This window comes from Schistocerca serialis, chromosome 6 (genome assembly GCF_023864345.2).
Source record: "Schistocerca serialis cubense isolate TAMUIC-IGC-003099 chromosome 6, iqSchSeri2.2, whole genome shotgun sequence".
Taxonomy (NCBI): Eukaryota; Metazoa; Arthropoda; class Insecta; order Orthoptera; family Acrididae; genus Schistocerca; species Schistocerca serialis.
Genome location: NC_064643.1, coordinates 500,109,225 through 500,128,855, shown reverse-complemented (window position 1 = coordinate 500,128,855; position 19,631 = coordinate 500,109,225).

Below are 19,631 nucleotides of genomic sequence, written 5' to 3'. Positions count from 1 at the left end.
GATCATATCAACCCGGCAGATTAACGGTGCGCCGGCCAGCCTGGATGTGATATTCAGGTGGTTTCCTGCCTCAGTTCCACAATTCGTGAACATTTAAAAAAACTTTTTCTCACTTTCACGTGATTAACACTACATACAGTGGGTATGTGAACACCTATTCCTTCCCGAGCGGTAATATGGTAGCGATACGGCCACCCCTTAAAGTTACCATGCCAAATCCGTTCATAGCCATGCGGACCCTGCGTCACTGCGGGACAAAGGCACAAGAAAAAGAAGAAGAACGTTTGTGACATCGCTTTTTCCTTAAACCGTCAGCACGGGGGACGAGACACAGTGTCGACTGCACACGCCGCGAGCCAGTTAACGGGATTCTACGCTTTCAGTGCGCTCCAGCGGCTTTATTTGGCTCATAAACAACATAGTCTGTTAACGAAAATGGCCGTTCGCAGAATTCCTATGTTAGCTCTATTTTCTTTTTTATTCCGATTTTGGCCCTCTAGGGACCGCGTTAAACAACTATTTTTCAATGTACATTTCTCCTATTGCGCTCCTCCTCTTTTTTCTTCTGCCAATATGTCTTCATCCTCTCTCTGTGCTGCTCCCTTCGGTCTTCTGTCCACACTGTTCCTCCAGTTCTTCTCTTCTTCACTTCAAATACTTCAAAATGTTGAATTTTGTCTCTCATTAAGTCTCTGTTGGTTATATCATCTTCTCCTATACCCATCTCCTCTAAGTCTGCTTTGACTTCTTTGAACCAGGTAATTTGGGTTCTGGGGTTCTTGTAAAAAAACATGAATATTTTCTTTGTCAGCCTTTCATCATTCATTCTTTTCAAATGGGCGTAAAAGCTTACTCTTCTCTTCCTCATAGTATCTCCCACTTTCTCAATTTTGTCATACACTTCTCTATTACTTCTAAGCTTCCAAGTCCCATTCTCAAACCTCGGCCCAAGTACTCTTCTAATGATTTTTCGCTCCTTTTTTGCTATAGCTTCCATTTCCTTGTTAGTGTTCATTGCTAAACATTCAGATGCATACAGACACTCTGGCTTAATCACAGTGTTGTAGTGCCTTATTTTTGCGTTAATTGATACTGACTTCTTGTTGTACACATTCTTTGTTAGCTGGAATGCCATTTCCATTTTTCTTGTTCTTGTTTTATTTCCTTCTTTATCTGAAGCATTGGGCTGGATGATTTCCCCTAAATATTTGAAATTAGAAACCTTCTTTATCTGGCCATACTTTGTAATCATATTGTTCGGTGCCTTTTTTACATTGGTTAGGTACTCTGTCTTTTCAAAGGAGATTTTCAGTCCTGCTTTTTCTGCTGTTTCATTCAGAATATTGATCTGTTTGACTGCCAGAATCGCTAAGTCATCAGCAAAAGTGAGGTAATCTACTTCTAATCCATCCTTTATTCTTCCTAATCTGATTTTTTGTATTCCTTCTTCAGTCGTTTTCTTCCTCCACTCTCTAATAACTTTTTCTAACACACAGTTGAATAGCGTAGGTGACAACCCATCTCCTTGTCTTAATCCTGTTCTGATTTTGAATGGTCTGGATACCTCACCACGGAACTTTACTTTTGCATAGGTATCCGTAAGTGTTTCTTTGACGATTGCGACTGTTTTCTTGTCTGCTCCAAACTCCCTAAGGATGTTAACCAAGGTTGTTCTGTCAACGGAGTCGTACGCCTTCTTGAAGTCAACAAACGTGATAAAGATGTCTTTTCCTCTTAATCGTCTGTATTTAATAATTAACTTCAAGTTTAAAATTTGCTCCACACAAGATCTTCCCTTCCTAAAGCCTGCTTGGTATCCACCAATTTCTTGATCAAGTTGTTTCTCCAATCTGTTTTGTAGGGCCTTAGATAGAATTTTGTACGTTACCGGAAGTAAAGATATCCCTCTGTAGTTATTTGCATCGGTTTTATCCCCTTTCTTGAAGATGGGGTGGATTAATGCAGTTTTCCATTCTTCCGGTATACGTTCCGTTCTCCAAATCTCATTGATTATTCCCAGTAGTTTTTCTTGAATTGTATTATCCACACTTTTCCACATTTCTGCAATTATCATGTCTTCTCCTGGTGCTTTATTGTTCTTAAGGTTTTTAATGATTTCTCTGATTTCTATGAGGCATGGGGGTTCAGAATTATTGTTTACTGTGTTTGGGGTGTTGGCTGGCAATTTTTCAATAGGTTCCTGACAGTTGAGGAGTTGTTCAAAATATTTTGCTAATATTTCACAATTTTCTTCATTATTCATTGCCAGTTTTCCACTGGTATCTTTAAAACACAGATTTGGTGCAACATATTTTTGTAGTTTCTGTCTGAATGTGCTGTAAAAGGATTTGTTATTGTTTCTCTTAAAATCTTTATCCATTTGTATAAGTTGGTTCTTTTCAAATAGTCTTTTTACTGATCTAATGAGTTTTGCTGTAGAAGATCTTTGCTGTTTGAACTCCAGGTAGTCCTTATCACTTTTGGTTGAGTGCCATTTCTTCCATGCCTTCATCCTTTGTTCTATTGCTTCCTCACATATCTCATCCCACCATTCGTGTTTCTTTCTCTTTTTCATTTTTGCGACTTCTTGAGCAGATCTTATCATTCCTTCTTTTATATTTTCCCATTTATCCGAACATATAACTATGTTTTGACAGAATTCTTCTCTTTTCTCTTTCAATATGTTTGCGTCTATCCTTTGAGTTTTCCTGTTTTGTATTTGTTTCTTTCTTTGTGGTATGAAATTTAATTTGATTGTCGATAAGTAGTGGTCAGTTACAATGTTTGCCCCTTTCCGAACTCTCACATTCATTATTTCTTTTTGATTATAGTGTGTGATGGCTATGTGATCTATCTGGAACTCTCCAATACTTGTGTTTGGTGATTTCCATGTTTTCTGTTTCTTAGGAGGTTTTTTGAAATTTGTAGACATTAATTTTATGTTATGACCCTTGCATAGTTCTATTAATCTTTCTCCATTTCTGTTTGTCCTTTTGTGAGCCGGGTAGTTTCCTACTGTTTTTTTGTATCTTTTTTCTTGGCCTATTTGTGCATTGAAGTCCCCAAACAGTATTTTCACATTTGATGTTGGGATTTTAGAAAGTTCGTGGTTTAGAGATTCCCAATATGTATCTACTTTCTGAGGGTTTTTCTTATTGTCATTGTTGATGGTTGCGTGGCAATTAATAAGTGTATAGGTTTTACTTAGGGCGCGGAATGTGAGAAAAGACAAGCGTTCATTAGGTGACTGGAAGTCGGTTATTGAGTTTACCCAGTTAGATTTCACGATGAAGCCTGTTCCAAGGTGGGGAAGGCCTCTTCCACATGGGTTCCAGCCTTTCTTTCCTTTAAATATCCTGTATCCTTCATAATCCATTAAATCTTCATGTGTAAATATGGTTTCCTGCAGCACACATATTTGGATTTTATATACCTTCAAGACTTTGGTGAGCTGCTTCAGTTTTCCCGGCTTTAAGAGCGAGTTAATATTTAGGGTTCCAAAGAAATGTACGTTGTTTTTCTTCAGTTTAGAGGATTTTGAATTCCTTGAACGACATGGTGCTTCAGGCTCTCCAGAATCCTTAGGACTGATTGCGCTGCTGTTAGCGGCGGAGGATTGGTTACCTCCTGGAGTAGTTCTATCTAGAGACATTGACATTATGCATAGTTGTTTGAAATTCAGGGGGGAGATGGCTTTTTGGGATTGTAAGTTCCAGAGTGTGTGTTCAGCCGCTCCTAACATGGAGAACAGACGCTGTTTGTAGCCGCTCCTCTAGGAGTTCAGACGCTATATTTCGTTAGTTTTTGGTCCGCCCTGGGTATTTGATTTCCCCAGTACCACCTATATCTAGGAGGCATTCCCCTATCCGTCACCTGGGGAGGCGCCCGATGGGGGTACTAACAACCCCAAACGGGGTTAGCTCTATTGAACAGCATTTCCTTTCCTAGCCAAATTCCAGCCATAATGTTCTGTCTGCTGTATACACAAACAAAAACTTCAATATCTGTGAACGTGTAATAAGACGAAAATGAAACATACATATCCACTCAGGAAGGGATCAGCTTGAAAAAGTTCACCAAACTGAACAAATTTACTTCTGACAGAGAGTGCACTTATATTTACATAACGTCTTATATTACAGAAATTATTTCTGTTAATTTAACCATTTAAAAAACACGAAGCTGAAAACCCTCGGCTCCTAAACCTGGAGCTTCAACCACCTATGCTACTCTGAAACCCAGCATGGAGATCCCTCGCATTTTATTTCACTCTTCCAAAGGCTTCAACCGCAGAAATGTTAGTAACAATTAGTTATAAACAATTAACAAGAATTACACGATATCATGGATCTTTAATGGATCATCACCCTAAAACGCCTTACTCTTATAATACGTGAACTACAACATGAAAATAAATAAATATGAAAATTCTTTAAACACCAATATGACATTTCACTTCATTTTATTACAACAAATTATATCAATAACGATTCATCTGGAGACATCAATGTGCTGGTAGTTAGAAACAGCATTTATTCGTAGCGTGTAATGTATAATATAAAAACCACCGAATATGGGGTACTATCAACACGACAAATACATTGATCAGATGTAATTACATCGGGTCAATAGATAACCTACGCCTAAGATAAAGGCACGATTTCCCACAACATACGAAGCTGGGGTGCTATTCCAAAACTGGGGAGCCTTGCCAATAGTGACGAGTAAAGAATAGGAAAATGGGCTGAGGGTGTGAACTGAAGTTCGTATTAGGGAGGGCATTGGGCTAGGATAGGATGTGCAGATGTTTATTCGTACTGATACGGTGGTATAACAATTATCACATCCGCCTAGTTGCAACACACTGGTTTTGCAACATGCTGCGGGCTTTTGTGTATTTATTTGACTTTTCTGGGTTTAATACACATGGCATTGAGAGTGACGAGAATAAGTCCCTTACGTAAATTTGCATGTTTAAGTTAGGTACAAACAGGGTGGAAGCATCAGTGGAGAGGAAGCCAGTTTTAGATAACCACCTTATCACACAATGGCCTTCAGAGCCGTAGCCTAGTCAAGGTCAAGCGCAGATGACTCGCAGGGCAGAGAACTAGCGGAATAACAATATATCACGTGAGCGGCCCGTGAGGATGTAACTTACCACTCTTTTGGACGATGGAGTGTCATTAAGGGGGGGGGGGGGGCTAACAGACATCGCTGTTCACTTGAAAGCCCGCCAATCATACGACACTGTACTTATTGCTGATTGGGCAGATGGGCAGCCAAGGCTGTTGCTGCTGTGGTCTTCAGTCCCGAGACTGGTTTGATGCAGCTCTCCATGCTACTCTATCCTGTGCAAACTTCTTCATCTCCCAGTATCTACTGCAACCTGCATCCTTCTGAATCTGCTTAATGTATTCATCTCTTGGTCTCCATCTACGATTTTTACCCTCCACACTGCCCTTCAATACTAAGTTGGTGATCCCTTGATGCATCAGAACATGTCCTACCAACCGATCCCTTCTTCTAGTCAAGCTGTGCCACAAATTTCTCTTCTTCCCAATTATATTCAATACCTCCTCATTAGTTATGTGACCCACCCAAATAATCTTCAGCATTCTTCTGTAGCACCACATTTCTACAGCTTCTATTCTCTTCTTGTCCAAACTATTTATTGTCCATGTTTCACCTCCATACAAATACTTTCAGAAACGACTTCCTGGCATTTAAATCCATACTCGATGTTAACAAATTTCTCTTCTTCAGAAACGCTTTACTTGCCACTGCCAGTCTACATTTTATATCCTCTTTACTTCTACCATCATCAGTTACTTTCCTCCCGAAATATGAAAACTCATTTACTACTTTAAGTGTCTCATTTCCTAATATAATTCCCTCAGAATCACCAGCTTAATCCAACTACATTCCACTATCCTCGTTTTGCTTTTGTTGATGTTCATCTTATAACCTCCTTTCAAGACACTGTCCATTCCGTTCAACTGCTCTACCAGGTTCTTTGCTGTGTCTGACACTTACAATTTCATAGGCTACTAGAAATAAAAGAGAGACTGCTATTGGCTGTTCCATCCAGATTCCAACCCCATCGTAGACGGAAGGGAAGCGAGGCTGAGGAGATGCGCAACTGCCCAGTGCGACAGGCACTTTCCCTTGAGATGTCGTCGACTGTGGTCGGAGGGCATCCCTCTCTCACGTAACGACAGGGAAAGGAGATATATTGGTGTGAACCCTCTAAAGTTCGGTCAAGACCTGGCTAAATTCTTTTCGTAAATCTGCTGAGCAGAGAACGAAGAGAGCCAATATACACTACAGGCCATTAAAATTGCTACACCGAGAAGAAATGCAGATGATAAACGGGTATTCATTGGACAAATATATTATACTAGAAGTGACATGTGATTACATTGTCACGTAATTTGGGTGCATAGATCCTGACAAATCAGTTCCCAGAACAACCACCTCTGCCGTAATAACGGCCTTCATACGACTGGGCATTGAGTCAAACGGAGCTTGGATGGCGTGAACAGGTACAGCTGCCCATGCAGCTTCAACACGATACCACAGTTCATCAAGAGTAGCGACTGGCGTATTGTAAAGAGCCAGTTGCTCAGTCACCATCGACCAGACATTTTCAGTTGGTGGGAGATCTGGAGAATGTGCTGGCCAGGGCAGCAGTTGAACATTTTCTTTATCCAGAAAGGCCCGTACAGGACCTGCAACATGCGGTCGTGCATTATCCTGCTGAAATGTAGGGTTTCGCAGGGATCGAATGAAGGGTAGAGCCACGGGTTGTAACACAGCTCAAATGTAACGTCCACTGTTCAAAGAGCCGTCAATGAGAACAAGAGGTGACCGAGACGTGTAACCAATGGCACCCCAAACCATCACGCCGGGTGATACGCCAGTATGACGATGACGAATACAGTCTTCCAATTTTCCTTCACCGCGATGTCGTCAAACAGGGATGCGACCTTCATGATGCTGTAAACAGAACCTGGATTCACCCGAAAAAATGACGTTTTCCCATTCGAGCACCCAGGTTCGTCGTTGAGTGCACCATCACAGGCGCTCCTGTCTCTGATGCAGCGTCAAGGCTAACCGCAGCCATGGTCTCCGAGATGATAGTCCATGCTGCTGCAAACGTCGTCGAACTGTTCGTGCAGATGGTTGTTGTCTTGCAAACGTCCCCATCTGTTGACTCAAGGATCGAGACGTGGCTGCACGATCCGTTACAGCCATGCGGATAAGATGCCTGTCATCTCGACTGCTGGTGATACGAGGCCGTTGGGGACCAGCAGGGTGTTCCGTATTACCCTACTGAACCCACCGATTCCACATTGTGCTAACAGGCATTGGATATCGACCAACGCGAGCAGCAATGGCGCGATACGATAAACCGCAATCGCGATAGGCTACAATCCGACCTTTATCAATGTCGGAAACGTGATGGTACGCATTTCTCCTCCTTACACGAGGCATCACAACGTTTCACCAGGTAACGCCGGTCAACCGCTGTTTGTGTATGAAAAATTGGTTGGAATCTTTCCTCATGTTAGCACGTTGTAGGTGTCGCCACCGGCGCCAACCTTGTTTGAATGCTCTGAAAAGCTAATCATTTACATATCACAGTATCTTCTTCGTGTCGGTTAAATTTCGCGTCTGTAGCACGTCATCTTCGTGGTGTAGCAATTTTAATGGTCAGTAGTGTTGTTATTGCAAGAACAGCGGGGACAAAGTAACATACGGCGCGCCAGCCTTGCGCGGGTATTTTGCCGTTAAAAGCAGATTACGGTGAAGTTCATGTTTTATCGCTTCACGAAAACGTAGGGCAAGTCTGCTGACATAGAATCAGCAAGTCTCGGTACAGGATTTTGGTAGATTTACAGATCCGACGACATACGGCAGCAGCCAAGCCGACGACGCTGTGCAACATAAATAACGTAAGGAACGCAGCACGCCATTAAATTTGAATGTCGTGTCACAAGCCAGTTTTTACTGCAGAGATACGAAGCTCAAAGTAGGAAGACCTCTCCCCCTTGTAGTAATTCCCGAAACTAATATATTTCCTTCGTGCGTCTGATGACCACGTTTGGTTAACGTTTATGGGGAGAGAAAAAAATTTGTTAGAGCTGGTAACATTGTTCAGCTTGTCATTAGAGACTCTTTCTCCACGTTAAAATAATTAACTACGAAGGTGAGTCAAATGAAATCCTTAAATTTGTAATAACAAATCGAAATTTTCCGCCGTTATCCTGAAAGTTGGTAAGTGTGTTACAAACAGCGTGCAGAATAACCTGTAGGTGGCAGCATAATGCAGATGCACACATACCGTCCTAGTATCAGTATAAAGATGGCCGCCCCACTTGCGACTTGCACCAAGGAAGAACATCGTTCTGTTATTCGGTTTTTGCTTAGTGAAGTTGTGAAACCCTATGAAAATCACCGACAAATTAAGGTTCAGTACGGTGATGCATGTTTATCACAGCAGCAAGTCTACGAATGGAGTAGGAAGTTCGCAAATGGTGTGACTTCAGTGGAAGATGCTTCTCGTCCAGGTCAGGCACAACGAGTTGTGACTCCACAGAACAATGCAGCAGTTAAAGCCATAGTAAAGGAAAACCGCCGAGTGACAACGAATGACGTTGCAGTATGTTTACAGATTAGTCATGGGTCAGCACACCACATTGTGCATGATGTGCTTCAGTTTCACAAAGCATCTGCAAGGTGGGTGCCACGGCAGCTGACTCCTGAAATGAGAGAACGACGTGTTGATGTTTGTGAAGAACTTCTTCGGCGCTTTGAACGAGAAGGTGATGGCTTCCTTGCAAGAATCGTTACTGGGGACGAAACCTGGGTTCACTTCCACCAACCGGAAACGAAGAGAGCGAGCAAGGAGTGGCGCCATTTCTCATCGCCAAAATCAAAGTAGTTTCGAACAGGCCCATCAACAGGGAAGGTTATGCTGATTCTCTTTTGGGACGAAAAAGGCGTCATGTTGGAGCATTACATGCCTAGAGGGACGACTGTCACCAGTGCATCATATACAGATCTCGTGAAAAAATCATCTGTAGCCGCAATCAAATCAAAGCGACGAGGATTGCTGTCAGCAGGTGTCCTTTTGCAACATGACAATGCAAGGCCCCACACTGCCCGTACAACAGTTGCAACAATCACAGACCTGCATTTTGAGTGTCTTCCTCATCCACCATACTCACCAGACCTTGCCCCAAGTGATTTCCATATGTTCGGACCACTCAAAGACGCAATGGGAGGAAAGAAGTTCCGTTCTGATGAAGAGGTACGCCACGCGGTCCATGAGTGGTTGCGCGGACTACCAAAAGAATGTTTTTCTAGAGGAACTTATGCATTTTGTAAGCGCTGGAGGACTTGCATTGAGCGTGGGGGAGATTATGTTGGAAAGTGATACAGCTTTGTAGCACTTCTGCACAATAAATAACATTTAAAAAATATTTAAGGTTTTCATTTGACTCACCCTCGTATTTTGATATTTGTGATACTATTGATCTTTTATATTTTATGTTATTTGAGAAACTTAATACCAGGATCCCCTTGTCTGAACAGGCGAGACCTGAGATTGATCTTGTGCATTGTAATGACCCAGCATGTGCAAAAGAGATTCCAATAAATACAATTACAGGAAATAGTTGTTGTCTGTTTTAAGATAGAGGTGCTCTTACTGCCTCAGTGGAATATTTTAGGAACACTGATGGCAGCTACACTTGTGAAGTCTAAACACTTGGCGAGTAATAGCACATTTCCTTACAGGTCGGTTACAACTGCGTTATACATCCTAAGTGGAATCGCACACACAATGCAAACACACACAATGCAAACTTAGCATTCACTTATTACCAACCAGAGGCCTGTTTGGATAGTAAGCAGGACACCAGAGTTCAACCTCTATTCGTATGACGTAGGTAGCGTTGTTGCTTCTTATTTGTTCTGCTTTATGTGGGTTATTTACAAAATATATTAAGGAAAAGCAAACCTACGTCTCTAGAATTTGTAGACTTAGAGAAAGATTTTTACAATGTTGACTGGAATACTCTCTTTCAAATTCTGAAGGTGGCAGGGGTAAAATACAGGGAGCGAAAGGCTATTTACAATTTGTACAGAAACCAGATGGCAATTATAAGAGCGGAGGGGCATGAAAGAGAAGCAGTGGTTGGGTTGGGAGTGAGACATGGTTGTAGCCTATCCCCAATGTTATTCAATCTGTATATGAGCAAGCAGTAAAGGAAACAAAAGAAAAATTCGGAGTAGGAATTAAAATCCATGGAGAAGAAATAAAAACTTTGAGGTTCGCCGATGACATTGTAATTCTGTCAGAGACAGCAAAGGAGCTGGAAGAGCAGCTGAACGGAATGGACATGTCTTGAAAGGAGGATATAAGATTAACATCAACAAAATCAAAACGAGGATAATGGAATGTAGTCGAATAATGTCGGGTGATGCTGAGGGAATTAGATTAGGAAATGAGACACTTAAAGTAGTAAAGGAGTTTTGCTGTTTGGGGAGTAAAATAACTGATGATGTTCGAAGTAGAGAGGATATAAAATGTAGACTGGCAGTGGCAAGTAAAGCGTTTCCGAAGAAGAGAAATTTGTTAACATCGAGTAAAGATTTAAGTGTCAGAATGTCGTTTCTGAAAGTATTTGTATGGAGTGTAGCCATGTATGGAAGTGAAGCATGGACGATAAATAGTTTGGACAAGAAGAGAATAGAAGCTTTCGAAATGTGGTGTTACAGAAGAATGCTGAAGATTAGATGAGTAGATCATATAACTAATGAGGAGGTATTGAACAGGATTGGGGAGAAGTTTGTGGCACAACTTGACTAGAAGAAGGGATCGGTTGGTAGGACATGTTCTGACGCATCAAGGGATCACCAATTTAGTATTGGAGGGCAGGGTGGAGGGTAAAAATCGTAGAGGGAGACCAAGAGATGAATACACTAAGCAGATTCTGAAGGATGTAGGTTGCAATAGGTACTGGGAGATGAAGAAGCTTGCACAGGATAGAGTAGCATGGAGAGCTGCATCAAACCAGTCTCTGGACTGAAGACCACAACAACAACATGTGGGACGTTGGCAAAGTATCGCAGGACATATTTTGTGTTTCACGTAACAGAATGGTTCCTCAGCGAGGAATAGTAGGAAGTGACGTCACAGAACTCATAGAGCGAAACGTCAGCATCAGCTAACTCGGCCAGATGCCAAAAAATCAGAGCCTCATGAATTAACAGAATGTACTTAGTCCTAAGACTATTTGACATTCCTGATGCAACTCGTAAGGAGATGACCAGCGCCACTTGCTGTAGCAGATCACCGCTCCAATTTCCCGCCCCTTTTCGCGTCTCCTCAAGCATTCCCGCGCACAGAAGACGCGCGATAGGCGAGCCCAACCGGCTGGCGGTGACCGGGCGGGCGTGATGCGTGGGGTCCCATGCGCGCCGCGAATGCGTCGTAAAAGTTTATGCGGTGCGCCGTAGGGCGGGGACGAGTCGGACCCCCGCTGCCGAGGTAGGGAGTCCTCCTCACGAAACTGGATACCAGAGCGCGAGTTATGTGGGTTATTGCAATAAATTCCGGCGCCATGGCTCAGCGGGGATAGATAAAGACTCCGCGGCCGAGTCCGAATGTTAGTGCTAACGGCTAGCGGTCCCGCGGGGCGCAGCCTGCTCCCTATCGGCCGGCGCCGATGCCCAGTAAATAGACGCTCCCGCGGTAATCTCCAGCCTTTTATAGCCTCGATGGACTTGCGCGCCGTGTTATAAGTGGGAACCGGGGTGTGAACAATCGGCCGACTGCATCCTACTTCTGTAAGGCCAGAGCGAAGAGCGAGTGCGAGAACTGCTGTGTCTTCGTTTCGTAGCATTTCGTCTGTGCTGTCTTCGCAGGCTCTCGACCTAGTGGCGCAGTGCCCAGACAGTTCCGCTGGTAAGACACCATTATTAGACCAAGATCAGCTCGGTGTTTTCAGCCTTTACAAGCTGGAGGGTGAAATACGTTGGGAAATCGGTATTTTAAAGCAAATCGCAAGAGCCAATGATTTTTCGGCAAGTAACGTTTTGCGTCAGTATATCGAGCAAGCAGTAAAGGAAAAAAAAAGAAAAATTCGGAGTAGGTATTAAAATCCATGGAGAAGAAATTAAAATTTTGAGGTTCGCCGATGACATTGTAATTCTGTTAGAGACAGCAAAGGAATTGGAAGAGCAGTTGAACGGAATGGACAGTGTCTTGAAAGGAGTATATAAGATGAACATCAACAAAAGCAAAACGAGGATAATGGAATGTAGTCAAATTATGTCGGGTGATGCTGGGGGAATTAGATTAGGAAATGAGACACTTAAAGTAGCAAAGGAGTTTTGCTATTTGGGGAGCAAAATAGCTGATGATGGTCGAAGTAGAGAGGATATAAAATGTAAACTGGCAATGGAAAGGAAGCGTTTCTGAAGAAGAAAAATTTGTTAACGTCGAGTATAGAGTTAAGTGTCAGGAAGTCGTATCTGAAAGTATTTGTATGGAGTGTAGCCATGTATGGAAGTGAAACATGGACGATAAATAGTTTGGACAAGAAGAGAATAGAAGCTTTCGAAATGTGGTGCTACAGAAGAATGCTGAAGATTAGATGGGTAGATCACATAACTAATGAGGAGGTATTGAATAAAATTGGGGAGAAGAGGAGTTTGTGGCACAACTAGACAAGAAGAAGGGACCGGTTGGTAGGACATGTTCTGATTCATCAAGGGATCACCAGTTTAGTATTGGAGGTGAGCGTTGAGAGTAAAAATCGTAGAGGGAGACCAAGAGATGAATACACTAAGCAGATTCAGAAGGATGTAGGTTGCAGTAAGTACTGGGAGATGAAAAAGCTTGCACAGGATAGAGTAGCATGGAGAGCTGCATGAAACCAGTCTCAGAACTGAAGACCACAACAACAATGACAGGCTAAAGAGAGAAAAAGAACATGTCAGTCAAACACACACACACACACACACACATACACACACACACACACACGCACACACACGAGACGCCCTGCTAAACCCGCAGGACAGGACAGGTAGTTTAAGTTGTGGAAAGGGCCCAAAATAAGCGGCTGTCAATTACACTCGAAGATACCACCTCTTATTTGATCAAGCATTACAAGAGACAAGAAAATTTGAGAAAAAAAACACACCGCTTTAGTTTTGGAACTTAATTAGCGACTGAATGCGCCGCACAATCTCATGCCTTAGGGGCAAGAGCACTTTAATTTGAAAACGCCTGAAAGCCAATAATTCTCAACCAAAATCAAAAATTAAAAGGCAACGCCTTATCTTAAAACAGTACCTTAATTAGGCTGAAGGCCCCAAGAATCTGACACTTTAAGAGCAAAACAACTCAAATTCAGATTCTGCTGAAGGCCCAACACTTAAGACTCAATAACATTAATTTTAAAAATGCCAAAGACTGTACGTAAAACAGTTCTTAAATTAGGCTGAAGGCCCAAACCATCTGACGCCTTAAGGGTAAAACAATCGTAATCTAAAAATCGGCTAGAAGCCATACAAGTACAAACATTAAGAACAAACAAAAAAAGGCAGTACACCCAAGGGCGCTCAGAAGTTCCGAGAGTTGGCCTGGAATTCAAACACTTAACGCTCGCTTAGGTGAGACAGGCAGTCGGCCCAACGAGTGTCGATCCGACGACAACCAAACTGACAAACAGTCAACGGACCCAACGACAAGATAACCTCGCTTCACCCGACCAGAACACAACAGGGAGTTCAATGCAACAACATATGAGGTGTTGGAGCCCACGACCAACTACGCATTGGGCTGTCAAACTACATACCGTGCTGGACAGCGACAACACGATGAGGAAAATACACTGCCTGAATTTACGTCAACGGCCAGGGCAGGTAACCGGAATGTTAACGGCCACAAGGCAGAAGATTCCGCTGGTGCACTTCAATTCAAATAACCAAGTACAGTTAAACTCCACCGGAGGGTGGCTAAAATTTGCCAACTTGAAAACACACGGTGTTGCTCGCGGGAGTATTCCAACAGCCGACAACGAACTCCAAACGAGACAATGTGAACAGTCGTGACTTGCTGGTAGGTTAAGTCACGAACCTCGTAGCAATGGGAACAGCACCACACACTCACACTGTATAGAGTCCATCAGCGGGCCCGGCCAAACTACGCGCTTTGGAGATTTCCTCGCTGCTCCACGCCAACCGACAAACTGCCCAGGCCCGGAAACGGTGGAAGGACCAAGTATACGTCGACCGATGAGACGACCAACCGAACGACCAACCAATAGTTGTCCCACTCCAATCTCCCTCCGTCGGTCAGTTCATGTGTGTCGCCAGCGGTCGGCGAGCACTGGCTGCCGGCGTCTCACCGGCGCTCCGTCCACCGACTTCACTGCTGCTGCGTCCCGATTGCACTGCTGGTCCATCACGAACTGACTGCCAGACACAAGACGACCCGGAAATACTAGGAAATGCTATCGGTCGCTCCAGAGATGGTACGACAGTGCATTTATCGATACGCGCTGCTGCTGCCGCTCACGGGCAAGTAAGGCGTGAAGTTAGTGACGCCAGTAAATGGAATAAGAAAACGAGGAGGCAGTACCGTAACAGAAGACGACAAACAATAAATGGCATGAACATGAGCCGTGCACGGCTCAATACACACGGCTCCCAAAAATGCATACAAGCTATAAAAATGAATATACTTACATTCATATGAAGGGCTTATTCATTAGTGGGATAAGTTCATTTATGTTCATTCTGAGATACAGAGTCATAAAGTTAAATGAGCCCTCAAAAATCTGCAGTTGAAAGAGCAGAAATATTCAAGTCCCTGTGGTGGTTGTATTCCTCGTGTCAGTACTTACCTATGTCCTTTCCGACGGGTGCACCAACGCAAGTCGCCGGTTACTCACACAAGTCTTAAATTTTGTTGGTTTGGCTTCTTTTCATTATTTATTTATCTTTTTATAATTTTTCTTAGTCCTTAACTCGGAACACGGGTGTACTGTTATTGGTATCTAAAGTTATAATGTAGTTTTCGACACCACATATTGTCACTAACCCATTTCCTTTTTAATTATTTAAACAAATTAATTTCATTTATCTTTCAGTTGTATTTTATTTTATCCCGCGACAATTTATATAATACGTTTTAGCTCAATAGTAGTTTTTTGCCTAACTGAAGTATAGTTGCGATACTTGACAATTTTACGGCGGAAACATGAGCTTTGAGTCCCAGCTGCACTTCAGTTACCTGCGAACCAGAGCGGCAGTCACACGATGTTTCTCCCGACATTGTGGTCTGGGTCGCATTATGTTATGATATCTGCCGACGATGCCGAACTAATTTTGTTTGTATCTTTTCCTAATGCAACTTTGGGTTAATAATACTGGGACAGTATAAGGTTTCTTCTGTCTTAATCAGGTATGTTTCATATCATTTGTAAGCGTGTGTATTCTACATATACATCAAATTAGTACCTCTTTATTATTTCATAATTTATTGTTTACAAGATGTAGATTAATATTACTACAATTTTTGTTATCATCTAGTGGAATTAAAGAAAAAATTCTGAGCCATAGCATGTTGGAAGGAAAAATGGCAAATACCAAATTACTCTCCTTCATTCGTTAAATTGTCAAAAAACAGGGTCCAAGCAGAAAACAATAAGAGAAACGTAGAGAGCAGTTTTTGCAGTTTCTTAAATTAATTTTTGCCCTTCATAATTACGATTCTTTATAATGCAATATGGAATATGTACGAAGTTCCGAAGAATTTTATGTAAGGAAAGACGTCTTCGACATATTCAGGTATCGTTTCCTTAAGAAGGGATGTTGGCGCAGTGCTCGCTGGAAGCAGAGATCAGTCTTAACTTTTCTTATAATCTAGGGAACATATACCCAGAATAGAGTAAAAGATTGATTGTCTCGAGTTTGTTTGTATGCACTCGGTTTTACATGCATACGCGCGCGCGCGCACACACACACACACATACACACACACACGCACACACTGTGACATGTAACACAATAACGCAATGCAAGAGGGCACGTTAGCATTACTGGAAACTGATTATGTTAAGACGGACCTGAGTCGGTGGTCTTCACAGTGGGAGGGTGGGATTTTCAGCACCAGAGCAATGTTACCCAGGGTGGAGCACAAGAGATGTCGCTGACCTCTACTGCCTCGCTTGTGGTGCGGCGCTACGACCTATAATGTAATGTGATCATCAAGAAATAGAGACGATGAAGGAGGACGTGTGAAGCAATGCATTTCTGTTGAACTCTGCAGTTATCGTAAGTACCTCCATTGAACAATGGAAACACCAATGAGTACGAAAGAAACAGTACGTAGATACCTTGGCGGGGGAAAAGAAACGTCCTGATTGATCATTCCTATGGGAACGTGAAGGACCGTTCCGAACGGAACAGCAGCAACAATCACTTGGGTTGCTAATCTAGATGTAAATGAATGTGCTTCAGACTGCCGACAAAGCGTGGAGTATTGGCTCTGAATTTAGCCATCTTTTGGGAATCAAAAGTAAAGTGTGTGATGTTGGTCTGTTTTTCCTTTAAATCGCTCAGTGTGTTAATAGATATCATCTACAGTATGTGCAACACATCGAGTTTTTACTTCCAAAGCCGCTATGCTCCACCGACATTATAATTTGTGTAATGCGCCTTTTTTTTTATCACCAGCTCAATAAATGTATGTTTTGCAGCTGATGTTCTGGGGTGTATCCCATTCGCGACCCTTGCTATGAACCTAATGTGACTGTTCAAGTCGTTTCCCCACAGCAACCTACCTTCCCTCTCAGATTACGCAACAATAGCTCTCCACTATAGACATTTCTCCCCGTCCCGTGGATACTCGAGCACAGAGTTTTCAGTCATTAAGAACTCTCATTTTCTTCTAGAAGTGATTGAGTAATCATCAGTTCTCTTTCATAACCAATAAGTTTCTTTATTCACCTACAAAATTTAATTCTTATGGTATGACACATCTCGAAACTTACTAACTTAATTATATCAAACAGCAATTTTAATTTTAGAGTCTTGCTCTCCCCTTCTCCGAATCCGAATAAATTTCTGCAGACGCTCATGTTCCCACTGAATGATCTATAACACACAAACACAAACACACACACACACACACACACACACACACACACACACACACACACACCACTTGCGAACCCAACCCAGTGTGTGGCGTAGCGGTCACTCTTGCAGTAAACTATTTTTTATGCTCTTTATGCTTTATAATGGATTTGTCTTGTGAGTTACGCTTTGATGACGCAGAGGAAGACGTTGCTATTCAGAGCAAATATCGTACCAGGAGAGATAGATGGCCTGGAGTGTTTTTGGCAAACTGAATACTGTTGAAGAGTGAGTTAGCAATGTGTCTGAGTGAAAATCTTACCGTTACTTGTTTTTTTCTTATGACAGTGAAACATGATCCTTGAATGTGAAAACCACTCAAAACTTGAGGGTTGATCACCCCTTTCGGAGATTACTAGCAAAAATGGTTCAAATGGCTCTGAGCACTATGGGACTTAACAGCTGCGGTCATCAGTCCCCTAGAACTTAGAACTACTTAAACCTAACTAACCTAAGGACATCACACACATCCATGCCCGAGGCAGGATTCGAACCTGCGGCCGTAGCAGTCGCGCGGTTCCGGACTGCGCGCCTAGAACCGCGAGACCACCGCGGCCGGCTTTCTAGCAGATAAACATGCCCTGCTATAGATACGTAAAATGGTGGTAAGTTGATTTAAAAACGTCATTGAACATTTTAGGAAAGGATGTCTTAGCAGGTTCCCTTCTTTTAAATTTTTTTTTACAGATGCAGGACGGTATGCCAGAATGTTTACACAAAGATCTGTCTGCTCTTCTCACGATGAGAATTCGATTGTTTCTTTTGATCCGAAGAAATGTTACACTTTTCGCACTTACTTTTAGAATGAATCTATTTTTTTATTCCCCCACACTGAAATTCATTTAATGCAGCGCTACTGGACTGATTTTGGCAGCCATCCCATTAAAACCGTTTTTCGGACATTTATAGACTTCCTATCCAGATGGTGATGTCAAGGATGATACAATAATTGCCAAATATCCCCAAAGCAGTGGTGTGCGATGTTTTTGCGATGCTTCGAAAAAGTGGAAACTGGTCGCATAAATTGTTGCATGTGATATGATACAGGAGCATATGGATGATCGAACTGAGCGTTGTTGACTTGTTATCCGTAACCTTCCTATGCAGAACTCTCAAACTGAACGTCCCCAATACCGAAAACAACTGCGCTTTTCGAAATCAAGGATTAAAAATGATGTTGGCGGTATTTTTCAAATGCGCTGATTGGTTGCATACGGAATTTGTGCCTCCAATTAGGTAAAGGAAATACTAAATTCTACCAGAAAGCATTAAAACTCCTACTATCTCGAATCCAGCGGGTCCACCAGGACCTTCTTTTCAACACGACAACTCGCCATCCCATTTACCTAAGTGAATCACAATCTCTAAAATGTAATGGAAGTATGTGCCTGGTATCATTGACCATATTTGTTAGATTTGTGGCCTCCAAAACATTAGCTCCGTACAAAACTCAAACTGCACTTGAAGAAGTCAAGTATAGAGCTGATTTATAAGATCTGGACAGTTGTGAACTACAGACCCAAGACAATAACGGAATTAGACTTCACCGAGACCACTGAGAATCTCTCACTCAGTAATGCGCGTCAATTCAATCATATTTTTAGAAAATAAACAGTCAAAACAATTTACTACCTTCTTACTCAGTATTATCCGTTTCCTAATTTATACCTATCTTATACGAGTATTATACAAGAGTAGGAATGGAATCATTCTGTACCGTAAAAACAATGTAAACATATGTCTTCGTATTTTTAGAAATGCTTGGCGTTTCCTACATTCATAGTACTTTTTCTAGATAATATGCTATATCTGCTGTAGGCTTGAGTGAAATTTCTCCATTATTTCCTCATATTTCATTGCTACCTGCCGCCATTATCATCTGTAGAGGACAATGTTCCTCAGGACTATTACCAAGCAGCCTAGGATCGCAAATATTTGGATCGATACTGTCCTCCATTTTTCATTGTTACACATGATCCGCTTCACAGTGGCACACTATCCTTAAACACTCTAAGCCTGCCTTACTGCAACGGTACCTTTCCAGACACTAAAATACTTTAGCATCCCGTCAACGAATGGGTATTAAGATATTACTTTCCAGAGCTATGGTTGATTTCATTACTTCCCATCCTTACAAACAGGGGCTACTCAGGTTGCCTTGTCATCAAAGAATTTTTTTCCTAAATGACAAACGACATTTTTATCATGTTTTGCAGCACTTTCTCTATGCGTCCCGGAGTTCTGCCCATATGTCACCATCATGACTCAGCTACCTCCTATACGTGACCATAAAATTATAAATTTCCCTTTCGAATGTTTACACTGAGGTGCGTTAAGTCTTCTGTTGTTTTTCGGTATTTTGTACTGTAAGCTTCCGTTCTGTTTGGGTCGAGAATCTTTCTCGTTACTTC